This window comes from Hyperolius riggenbachi, chromosome 3 (assembly GCF_040937935.1).
Source record: "Hyperolius riggenbachi isolate aHypRig1 chromosome 3, aHypRig1.pri, whole genome shotgun sequence".
NCBI classification, from domain to species: Eukaryota; Metazoa; Chordata; class Amphibia; order Anura; family Hyperoliidae; genus Hyperolius; species Hyperolius riggenbachi.
The window spans coordinates 489,349,418-489,361,437 of NC_090648.1; positions in this window are offsets into that span (position 1 = coordinate 489,349,418).

Sequence of the window (12,020 nt, forward strand, 5' to 3'; positions counted from 1 at the left end):
AGGCGTGTTTAACACATCTCCCAAGAATACGGCAGGAGGATCTGCGGGGATTTTTTTTTTGTCTATTTTGTCGTGTTTTTTTGGCCGTCGGAGGAGAGAAGACAGCACGCTTCTTGCTGCAGCTCTGCGACACTTTCTCTGTAGCAGAACACCAAAGCAAAAAAAAAGAATAAAAGTTGAAAGCAAACCATACTTACCTCCCGTGTAGTCTACGCATCAGTCTCTTTCTCCACTCCTGCGTCCTGTTTGTCCACAGTGATCAATGGTATTCTCCACCCTCCATTTTGAAAATGGCCATTACCCCATAACAGCTTCCTTGGTCAGCACACTGTTAAACTGTAATATCGCCCACCTGAGCCATAAAGAAACATGGACATTACCTTGCACATCAGTTGTCCTTTCAGTTAGAGCTGACAGTAACTGATATACTGTATAACTGTCAGCAACTGATATATTTCAGTTCTGACAAAAACTTTGTTAGAACTGGAAGGGATCATTGTTAGAAGAAAATGAGTAGAGATGTCGCGAACGGTTCGCCTGCGAACGGTTCCAGGCGAACTTTGGGGGTTCGCGGCGAACTTTTGCGGAAGTTCGATTCGCCCCATAATGCTCTATTGAGCAAAACTTTGACCCTCCATATCACTGTCAGCAGACACATTATTGCCAAACACACTGCTGGAGGCCCGCCCATCCTCCCTCCTCCAAGCAAGGTCCTTATACCATTTGACTCAGTTGTCTGCCTACACTAATTAGTTATGGGACAGCTGTTACACACTCTGCTAGGGAGATTTTAATTAGCCTCTTGTGGGTCCCCTCCTCCCTCCCTACCCTTCTACCTCCTACTGGAGGGAGGAGGGTCTCATCTGCCAGGGAATTATACTATTTCAAAAACCAGTTTACATCATACCATGGCTGGGAATCGAACCCAGATCTCACTGTGTGGTGGGCAAGTCACCCTAACCACTGTACCACTACAGTAGTAACTGAAGCTGGCCTAAAATGTACCATTTATGCTCAATGCAATAGAAACATTAGGTTGCTTAAAGGGAACCTTAACTGAGAGTGATATGGATGTTTCCTGTAAACAATACCAGTTGCCTGGCAGTCCAGCTGATCTTTGTGACTGCAATAGTGGCTGAATCACACCCTGAAACAAGCATGCAGCTAATCCAGTCTGACTTCAGTCAGAGCACCTGATCTGCATGCTTGTTCAGGGGCTGTGGCTAAAAGTATTAGAAACACAGGATCAGCAGGCAATTCAGGCAACTGGTATTATTTTAAAAGGGAAAAATCCATATCCTTCTCCATTTAGGTTCCCTTTAAGGATTTGTAGCATAAAAGCCAACTCACATTGGCTGGGATTTGAACCCGATTTGTAGCATAAAAGCCAACTCACATTGGCTGGGAATTGAACCCGGGTCTCACTGTGTGGTGGGCAAGCACCCCAACCACTGTACCACAACAGTACTGACTGAAGCTGGCCTAGCATTTATCATTTATACTCAATACAAGAGAAAAAGTAGACAAGACAAATAACATTTATATCACACTTTTCTCCTGGCGGACTCAAAGCACCAGAGCTGCAGCCACTAGGGCATGCTCTATAGGCAGTAGCAGTGTTAGGAAGACTTGCCTAAGGTCTCCTACTGAATAGGTGCTGGCTTACTGAACAGACAGAGCTGAGAATTGAACTCCGGTCTCCTGTGTCAGAGGCAGAGCCCTTAACCATTACACCATGCAGCCACTGCTTACAGATATGTAGCCAGACATGGCCTTGTCTTTTGTGTTCAACAATGTATAACAACTTGCTTAATTTCATTAAATATAGCCGGCGGCAATGTAATAGATGAAGCCGCCGGCTTTCGCACTGCCTCCTCCTCCTCCTCTCCTCCTCCTAAACCCCCCCCCCGCCTCTCCCTGTCTCCTATACGATACGGAGCAGCCGGCGGGGACACGTGTGTCCCGAGAGTCGTTCGACGCGGCAGGGGAAGCAGAGCACCCGCTCTGCAAGAACGGCAGGATACCCCTGCTGCGACGAACGACTCTCGGGACACGCGTGTCCCCGCCGGCTGCTCCGTATCGTATAGGAGACAGGGAGAGGCGGGGGGGGGGGGGGGGGGGGGTTTGAGGAGAGGAGGAGGAGGAGGAGGCAGTGCGAAAGCCGGCGGCTTCATCTATTACATTGCAGCCGGCTATATTTAATGAAATTAAGCAAGTTGTTATACATTTTGCCGCAGCGAGACAGCCGTAAAATACATTGTAGCTTAGTGTAGTAATTACATTCCTGACATTGGCCGCTCCGCTGCGGCCACTTCGCACATTGGCCGGCCAGAACCCGAAGTGGCTGGCCAGAACGCGAAGTGGCCACACTACGGGTTCTGGCCGTACCATATACAAAAACAAAATCTCCTAAGAATGAAAGCATAATACAGGAGGTTTAGGTTTCCTTCCACCTTCTTTCATTTCCCTGTTCTTAAGTTCGTGTTTGCTACCAAGCAATTTCTTACTATGGAGAAAATGCCTACCCTTTGTTTTTTAAGACTAATTGATGGTCAGAGCTTTCTCTCAGGGCCTTTCCAAACTTCCAGTCTTTTAAAGTTATATCAAAGTATTGGAGCTCCTCTCCTGCCTTTATTCTCCAATACTGATAAATAATATCCCACCCTTTGTCCTCTGCAGGCAGATGGCCTAATGCCCCTGCGGAGGCACATGCAAGCTCCTTCTCCTATAATACTTAATAAGGGTGAGAACTTTTTTCTTTCTTTCTCAACCAATATACTTTCAGATAACCAATCGAAGCCCTGAGAGGAAGCACTGGCCACCAGTATACAGAAATAACTTTACCCGGCAAATAGTTATGATATTCTCATTTCTTAAAGAGACTCTGTAACAAAATGTTGAGCCTTATTTCTTCTATCCTATAAGTTCCTATACCTGTTCTAATGTGGTCTGTCTTACTGCAGCCTTACCCAGTTGCACAGTGGCTGTATTATCTCTGTTATATAATCTAATCTTTTTTCCTCTGTCGGGCTCAGGCACTCAGGCAGGAATGTGCAGGTCTGCTTGTGATAGGATAGAAGCTATACACACCCTCTCCAGGCCCCCTCCAAGCTCTGTATGACTCACACACTGAGCTACTCTCAGCCGATCACATGCTGTTAGCAGCGATGTCTTTTGTTTGTAATCACTTGCCATGTCTTTTGTTTGTAAACACTGCCTAAAACTGGCAATTACAAGCCAGGATTGCAGCAGGGAGTGGCAGAAACAGCACAGAGGGGCCCAGGAGAACATAATGAATAGAATGGTATGCTTTTTATTGTAAGGAATTTAGAGTACAGATTCTCTTTAAAGAAAATGATGTTACGTATTTATATGCAGTATACACACAATTATTTCTGTTATACTCTAATCTTTACTGTATTCTTTACTTTAAAATTCCAATCAAAACTATTTAAAAAAAAAAAAAGCCGTCAGCTACTTTTCAGAAACAGCAGTCTTTCTGAGAAAAAAAAAAGTTTCCTGTCCTCCTTATACTTTCTGGAAGTGAGAGTGCCTGCTTCCAGGACTAAAAAAAAAAAAAAAAAAAAAAAAAAAAAAAACATAAATAGTTACCTAAGGGTCTGACATTTTTTTAATATGCATGTGAAGAGGGTATATAACGAGCATTTTTTAAATTATAAGCTTGTAAATAGTGATGGACGCAAAACTGAAAAAATGCACCTATATTTCCAAATAAAATATTGGCGCCATACATTGTGATAGGGACATAATTTAAATGGTGTAATAACCCGGACAAATGGGAAAATAAAATACATAGGATTTAATTATGGTGGTGTGTATCATTTTAAAGCTATAATGGATGAAAAAGAATTTGTTTCCATTTTTTTCTTAATATTCCTGTTAAAATGCATTTAGAAAAAAAAAAAAAGCCTATTTGGTGGCGGAAAAAGCAAGATATAGATCAATGATTTGTGATAATTAGTGATAAAGTTATTGGCGAATGAATGGGACGTGAAAATTGCTCTGATGCATAAGGTGAAAAATACCCGCGGGCTGAAGTGGTTAATAGATCTGCAAATCATTGCATTTTGTTGGCAACTTCCGTAGACTGCAAGAGGGTGGTCCTGTGGTTGGGCGACTTATCACGAAAATACAGATATTTCTAGTTATTTTTACATATGTTAGATTTATGTTACTGGGGGAGGGGGATAAGTGGAAAGAGGATATAATGAAAGTTTTTAAAGCACAATAGAAGTGAGAGGGATATAGAGCCTGCCATATTTATTTCTTTTTCAACAGTACCAGTTGCCTGGCAGCCCTGCTGATCTATTTGGCTGCAGTAGTGTCTGAATCACACCAGAAACAAATCTGCTGCATGGCGCATGCTTGTTTAGGGATTATGGCTAAAGGTTTTAAAGGCAGAGGATCAGCCAGGCAACAGGTCTTGCTTAAAGAGAATCTGTACTCTAATACTCTTACACTAAAAAGCATACCATTCTATTCTTTATTTTCTTCTGTGTCCCTCTGTGCTGTTTCTGCCACTCTCTGCTGCAATCCTGGCTTGTAATTAACAGTTTTAGGCAGTGTTTACAAACAAACTAACCAGCTTGTAATAGGCTCATATAAGCAGAGTGTGTGAGTCATACAGAGTGTGCAGGGGGCCTGCAGAGGGTGTGTATCCCTTCTAACCAATCACAAGCAGCACTGCACATTCCACACATTCAAGCATTAGCACAACAGACAGAGGAAAGCAGATAAAATTAATTACAGAGACAGTGCAATTAGGAAAAGCTGCAGTAAGCCAGAGCACATTAGAACAGGCATAGGAACTTTTAGGATAGAAGAACTAAGGCTGAAAAATTTGTTACAGAGTCTCTTTAAAAGTAAATAAATATGGCAGCCTCCATAACACTCTCACTTCAGTTGCCCTTTAAAAAATAGTAAATGATATATACGGAACATGGTGCCTTGTGCCTGTATACACACTAAAGACGGCAGCGTTAGTCGAGAACAATCTTAAAGGGAACCTTAACTGAGAGGGATATGGATGTTTCCTTATAAACAATACCAGTTGCCTGGCAGTCCTGCTGATCTCTTTGGCTGCAATAGTGGCTGAATCACATGCCTGAAACAAGCAGTCTGACTTCAGTCAGAGCACCTGATCAGCGTGCTTGTGAGGGGCTGTGGCTGAAAGTATTAGAGACACAGGATCAGCAGGAGAGTCAGGCAACTGGTATTATTTTAAAAGGAAAAATCCATATACTTCTCAGTTTAGGTTTTCTTTAAAGTGCGGCAGAAGGGGGGGGGAGCAATCCTCTCGGTAATAGAATATCACCGCCGCGATAACAGCGGACAGAACTGCAGCTGGCTGACGCGAAAACTACTAAACGTTTGTCATCTGGTATCTCAGTAACGGCCATGAATCTTCGCCGCTCTCCACCAAACTGTGATGGACGATTCCCCGCGGCCGGCCCGCCGCCACCCCCCGCCGGAGTTGTTTTACTAGACGCGCGGTCGGTATTTAATTTCAGATTTGTGTTTTCGCAGGCCGAAAAAGACAGAATATGAAAAGTTCATTTAATTACGGTTTCAGGAGCCCGACATGACTCTAATCGATATTCCGCTCACGCCGAGATGAAGACATCGGTGATGCGGAGATAGAAGTCTGGGTGATCGCAGCAGCGCGGGCGCCGCCAGGGAGAGGGGAATGAGAGAGAGAAGGATGTCCCTTTCGCTTGTTTGGAACAATCAGACGCGGAGAGCAGATGCTTGATGATAAAGTGCATTCGAAATTGATGTTTTTGTTAGGCTGAGTGCTAAGTGGATTGCTAAAATAGCTGTTGATTAGACTTAACAGACAGAAAAGCTTCGCTCTATGCTAAAGCGGGGGAGAGAGGCGCATGCAAAACACACAGAGCCATAAAAAATATTTGGCAATCAGAATCTCCCTCCTCGAAGATTAGGGGGATAAAAAAGCTCTTCTAAATTGACGGAACAGCCAAATGTGCGTGTAAAAGTTAGAGCTGTATTTAAAGTGAACCAGTCAGGAGAGAAAGAAGTGATAAAATTGTCTCAGCCACTTAAAGTGTAACCGCACTTTTATTATAAACTGACACCTATTATAGTCATAGTGTAATGTCCTACCATATTATTATGATGTATTTATACAGCACTGCCATCTTCTGCAGCAATTTACAGAGTACACAGTCCTGTCACTGACCGTCTTCAGAGGAGCTCACAATCTAATCCTACCATAGTCATAGCCTAATGTCCTACCATATTATTATTATGTATTTATATAGCACTGACATCTCCTGCAGCACTTTTCACAGTACATAGTCATGTCACTGACTGTCCTCAGAGTAGCTCACGATTTAATCATACCATAGTCATAGTCTAATGTTCTACTATATTATTATTATGTACTAGCCATCCCGCGTCGTAGCATACGCCGCATCTTCTATCTATCTAATAGAGTACGTGCCTCAACCTTGAAGCAAGAAGAATAAAGGTGGGTACACACATCAGATAAAAGTCTTTGGAAAAATGAAAGATCACAGACCAATTTTACCCCCTTCCATGTAGTATCAGAGCCACACCTACACAGTCTATTCTATTGAGCTGCACTCCCCATTAGATAGAAATATTTGCAAGATGCTGCACACAAAGTTGCTGTACACATTCAAAAGATCATTATCTGCAAAAGATCCGTTCCTGCAAAAGATCAGTACCTACAAAATACATTCATAGTCTATATTTCCATGCGGATTATTGTGGACATTTTTCCGCATAAGGGCATAAGCATCCGCATACAATGAATTTTCGATGCTGGTCGAAAACACAAATAATTCTGAAGATTTTCGTGAAAATTCGCCAAAAAACGAAAACAGGATTTTCGATGCGAAAATGACTTAGGCGAAAATTCGCAAGGAACACTACTACATGCTACATTAGCACTATCCAGGAGCGCCACAGGGAGGATTCCCAATGCCCCCTTTTTATACAACCGGAGGGACCGCGGGAACCACAGCGGCACCCCAGAGGGGGAGGCTAGGTGCCGCAGGCGACCCCCCCCCCCAAGCGTGGCCAGTGCCAGGGAGAGCCGTCTGCACCCACCTCCCAATATTAAAAACAGGCACTTACCGTAACGTCCATTGCGTTCTGCTACATGCGCATTAATTTTCTCATGGAAAGCATTTTTTGCAGTATCCTTTGGAGGCAGGTGGTGGATGGCTTGCTCCGGTGGTGTGAGCCCTGGAGTGAGTTGTCTGCACCTGTCCTCCCCCCACCCCTCTGGAGTGCTGTATGTGAGCCAGCCCTGAGCTCTAAAGCTCGGGGTGACCCATGCTTCACTCCTTTCTCATGTGGTGCCCCCAAGTTAATGCGCATGTAGCAGAACGCAATGGACGTTAAGGTAAGTGCCTGTTTTTAATATTGGGAGGTGGGTGTGGACGGCTCTCCCCGACGCTGGCCACGCTTGGGGGGGGGGGTCGCCTGCGCCTCCCCCTCCGGGGTGTCGCTGTGGTTCCCAGGCAGTGAGAGAGCCTGGGACCCTGTGGTCCCCCCGGTTGTATAAAAGGGGGGCATTGGGAATCCTCCCCATGGCGCTCCTGGATAGTGCTTGCGAATTTTCGCCTCAAAAATCCCGTTTTCGTTTTTTGGCGAATTTTCACGAAAATCCTCAGAAATATTTGCGTTTTTGACCAGCATCGAAAATTCATTGTATGCGGATGCTTATGCCCTTATGCGGAAAAATGTCCACAATAATCCGCATGGAAATTCAATCTATGCGGACGTTTATACCGAAAATTGCCCGCAATAATGCGCAAGAAACTTCTCTGAATGCGGGCGCTAATGCCCTTATGTGGAAAATGTCCGCAATCATACGCAAGTAATGCGAAAATGACTGGCCTTAGGCGAAAATTAACGTGAAAAAATTAGATGGAAAATTTGCCTGTCAAAACGAAATTAGGCGAAAATTCGGTAAAAAATTATCGAAACAAATTTTTGCATTTTCGCTCATCACTGGCATGTAGCAGGGCGACCGCTTTGCAGTATTGGTTTTTTGACCCTGCATAGTTTGGCATGCAAAAGCAAATGCATATTTGCATGAGCATTGCCTCATGAATAGCCAATTAGGCCAGATTTGCAAAGCCAGACTTGCTAGGGTAGGCCTCTTTTCCACGGACAGTTGATAGGCAGTAACATGCCTCTCAAACTCTTACAACTGCTCACTACTGCCTGGTAACAGCTTGTTGCTGCCTGGTATCTGCTCGCTGCTGCCTGGTAACTGCTCGCTGCTGCCTGGTAACTGCTTGCTGCTGCCTGGTAACTGCTTGCTGAGCACACAGCTCAACAGTCCGTGGAAAAGAAGCCTAAAACTTGGTGATTGAGCACGCATACATTTTCTCATGCAAAGTACTTCTTCTTCTTGCTCGAAGGTTGAGGCACTTACTCTATTATATATATAGATTTATATAGTGCTGACATCTTCTGCAGCACTTTACACAGTACATAGTCATGTCACTGACTGTCCTCAGAGTAGCTCACGATTTAATCATACCATAGTCATAGTGTAATGTCCTACCATATTATTATGTATGTATATAGCACTGACATCTGCTGCAGCACTTTACAGAGTACACAGTCCTGTCAGTGACCGTCCTCAGAGGAGCTCACAATCTAATCCTACCATAGTCATAGTCTAATGTCCTACTATATTATTATTATGTATGTATATAGCACTGACATCTGCTGCAGCACTTTACAGAGTACATAGTCATGTCACTGACTCTCCTTAGACAAGCTCGCAATGTTATCCTGCCATAGTCATAGTGTAATGTCCTACCATATTATTATTATCATTATGTAGTTAGATAGCACTGACATATTCTGCAGCACTTTACACAGTACATAGTCATGTCACTGACTGTCACCAGAGGCGCTCACAATCTAATCCTACCATAGTCTAATGTCCTACCATATTATTATTATTATTATGTAGTTATATAGCACTGACATCTTCTGCAGCACTTTACACAGTACATAGTCATGTCACTGACTGTCACCAGAGGAGCTCACAATCTAATCATACCATAGTCATAGTGTAATGTCCTACCATATTATTATTATGTATTTATATAGCACTGACATCTTCTGCAGAACTTTGCAGAGTACAGTCATGTCACTGACTGTCCTCAGAGGAACTCACAATGTAATCCATACCATAGCCATAGTCTAATATCCTAATATAGCAGCACTGATATTTTCTGCAGCGCGTTTCAGAGCACATAGTCATGTCATTGACTGTCCTCAGAGGAGCTCCCAATCTAATTTCTACCATAGTCTAATGTCCTACCATATTATTATTATGCCAACACCCTAACCCTGACCCCCTTGCGCATAGCAAAATGACATGTTGTAAGCCTGCAGGCTAGTGTTGCATCTGTACAGTGTCTGCCCTGAAATGTCCCCTAAGGTATTGAATAACCGAACCCTGCTGGCTGACATGCCTCCTGTATGTGTACAAAGCTTTTACTGGTAAGCTTATAATTCTCCTAATACATTCATTATCGTAGCAGGTAAAATATGATCCACAGTAGAGTCGGCACCACCAAATTGTATTAAAGCTCTTTTATTCCATCAATGAATAGATAAAAGTAATCTGTAGCAGCGACAGCCCCGCTGTTTCGGTCATGCGACCTTTCTCAAGCTGTTCAGCATTACATATCGTCACATTTAAAACCAACTCACTTATATATCCCCTTCATCCAATCAATTTGAAACACCAGCAGCCAATCAGGAGGGAGCGGACATCCAGTGGACCTTATGGGGAACAGCCTCACCTAATATTCAAATTATACCCCTCCCTTATAGTGCATCATAGCCTCGTCTATATCATCCCCTCCCTCTCATCAAGAACATATGGACAATATGAACAATAGAGTTGGAATTGAAGTCATCGAAGCAAGAAATGATCATATGGCTTGTAGTATTATCTTTAACTTGCCTAAATACAGGTATCAGCGATTCCGCCATCCTCAGAGTATCTGAAGCTCGTCATTTCACCGAGGACTGAAAATGTATATATATTATCCCTCTCGGCTACCCCTGCGAGGCGAGGAGATGTGTGGTAGCGTGGGCTCATTTCCTTCCCTTTTTATTTGTACATTTATAAATAAATGGTATCATCCTGATTTAAAACTTCTTATTTGTACATTTGTTTCAGACTGGTTCAAAGAAAAATCTATTACTCGTGATGAGAAAAACATTTTTCTAATTGGCTAATTAGCCCCGCCCAGGAGGTGGAAGTCGAGATTAGCAAATCAACGCTTGTAGCAGCAGATCTATGTATCCTACAGATGTGTTATAGCTAAGTCCATATTTTACCTGCAATTTTTCGGTGTGAAGCAAGCACTCAGGAATGGAAAGCTTGGTGTGCCTTGACCCTCAGTACTCCACACTCCAGTACTCCATTAGACAATCCACAGTAGAGTCGGCACCACCAAATTGTATTAAAGCTCTTTTATTCCATCAATGAATAGATAAAAGTAATCTGTAGCAGCGACAGCCCCGCTGTTTCGGTCATGCGACCTTTCTCAAGCTGTTCAGCATTACATATCGTCACATTTAAAACCAACTCACTTATATATCCCCTTCATCCAATCAATTTGAAACACCAGCAGCCAATCAGGAGGGAGCGGACATCCAGTGGACCTTATGGGGAACAGCCTCACCTAATATTCAAATTATACCCCTCCCTTATAGTGCATCATAGCCTCGTCTATATCATCCCCTCCCTCTCATCAAGAACATATGGGGAGTATTATGCAATCACCTGTATTTTCAAGCAGCCTCGTTACCAACCTCCATACAGCAGGCAGTTCGTGCGTGGTCTCCGCCCCCACCACGGCTTCGCATCCACAACTTCCCTATACGTCACTTCCCTTTTCCATGCGTCCAATCAGACGCATTACCCGTCGTTCATGCGTACAAATCAAGTCGCATATCCGCATGCGTCCCTAGGAATGGCGCATATTATATACGCTGCATCCCCATAGCGACGCTTGACACGTAACTATGGCTACCAAGCCACAAAATATACGCATCCATATTCGTCTAATGCGGCTAAAGGTCTGGGATCCACTCATATCGCCGCTAGAGGGAGAAAAAGACTCACCACTCGCCACCTGCTGCATGAAGATGGTATTGCAACCTCATAAGGGAATTCTGAAATAAGCGTCAAATGATGTCCACAAAATCTCCTTATGGCTGTCAGCTTTCATCTAAAGTGTAACACATAAATACAATATTAGAATAAGATCCTCAAAATACTCTTTGGAAAACACGGAAACACCATAAGACTGATTATAACTATGGTTCAATTATCATAAACAGGGTAGTAGATCATATTCCTTGTTCATCCCTCCTCTCCCCAAAGTACCCAATCTGCGGATCCACCTTGCTTCTTTAGTCAACAATATCTTATTTCTATCCCCTCTCCTCATATTAAAGGGGACTTGATCAATTACCTGAACTCGTAACTGTGCTACCGAGTGTCCAAACTGTTTAAAATGACAGGAGACTGCCTGATCTTCCTCACCATTCCTTATCGCTGTCTTGTGGGATGATATCCTATCTTTTAAAGCTTGAGTGGTCTTACCCACATATCCTAACCCACATGGGCATTTAATTAAATAGACTACATAGGTTGATTCACAATTATAGCAACCATCTATATAATATTTACGTCCAGTCGAAGGGTGAGTAAAGCAATCTCCTTTAGTAATATGACTGCACATGTGGCAATTTAAACAGGGAAATGTCCCTTTTCTTCCTCCTCCCACTCTAACCTGTTCATATGTGTGTACCACCTTATCTTTAATAGAGAAACACTCGGAAACACCGCTCACTCAGATCAGGACAGTGCTGGAGCCAGGATGGCCAGATCCATAAAACTGTAGCAGAAGGAGAAGGCCCGCACGTTGTCCTAAACGAAGTCCTTTATTATGGACGTATCC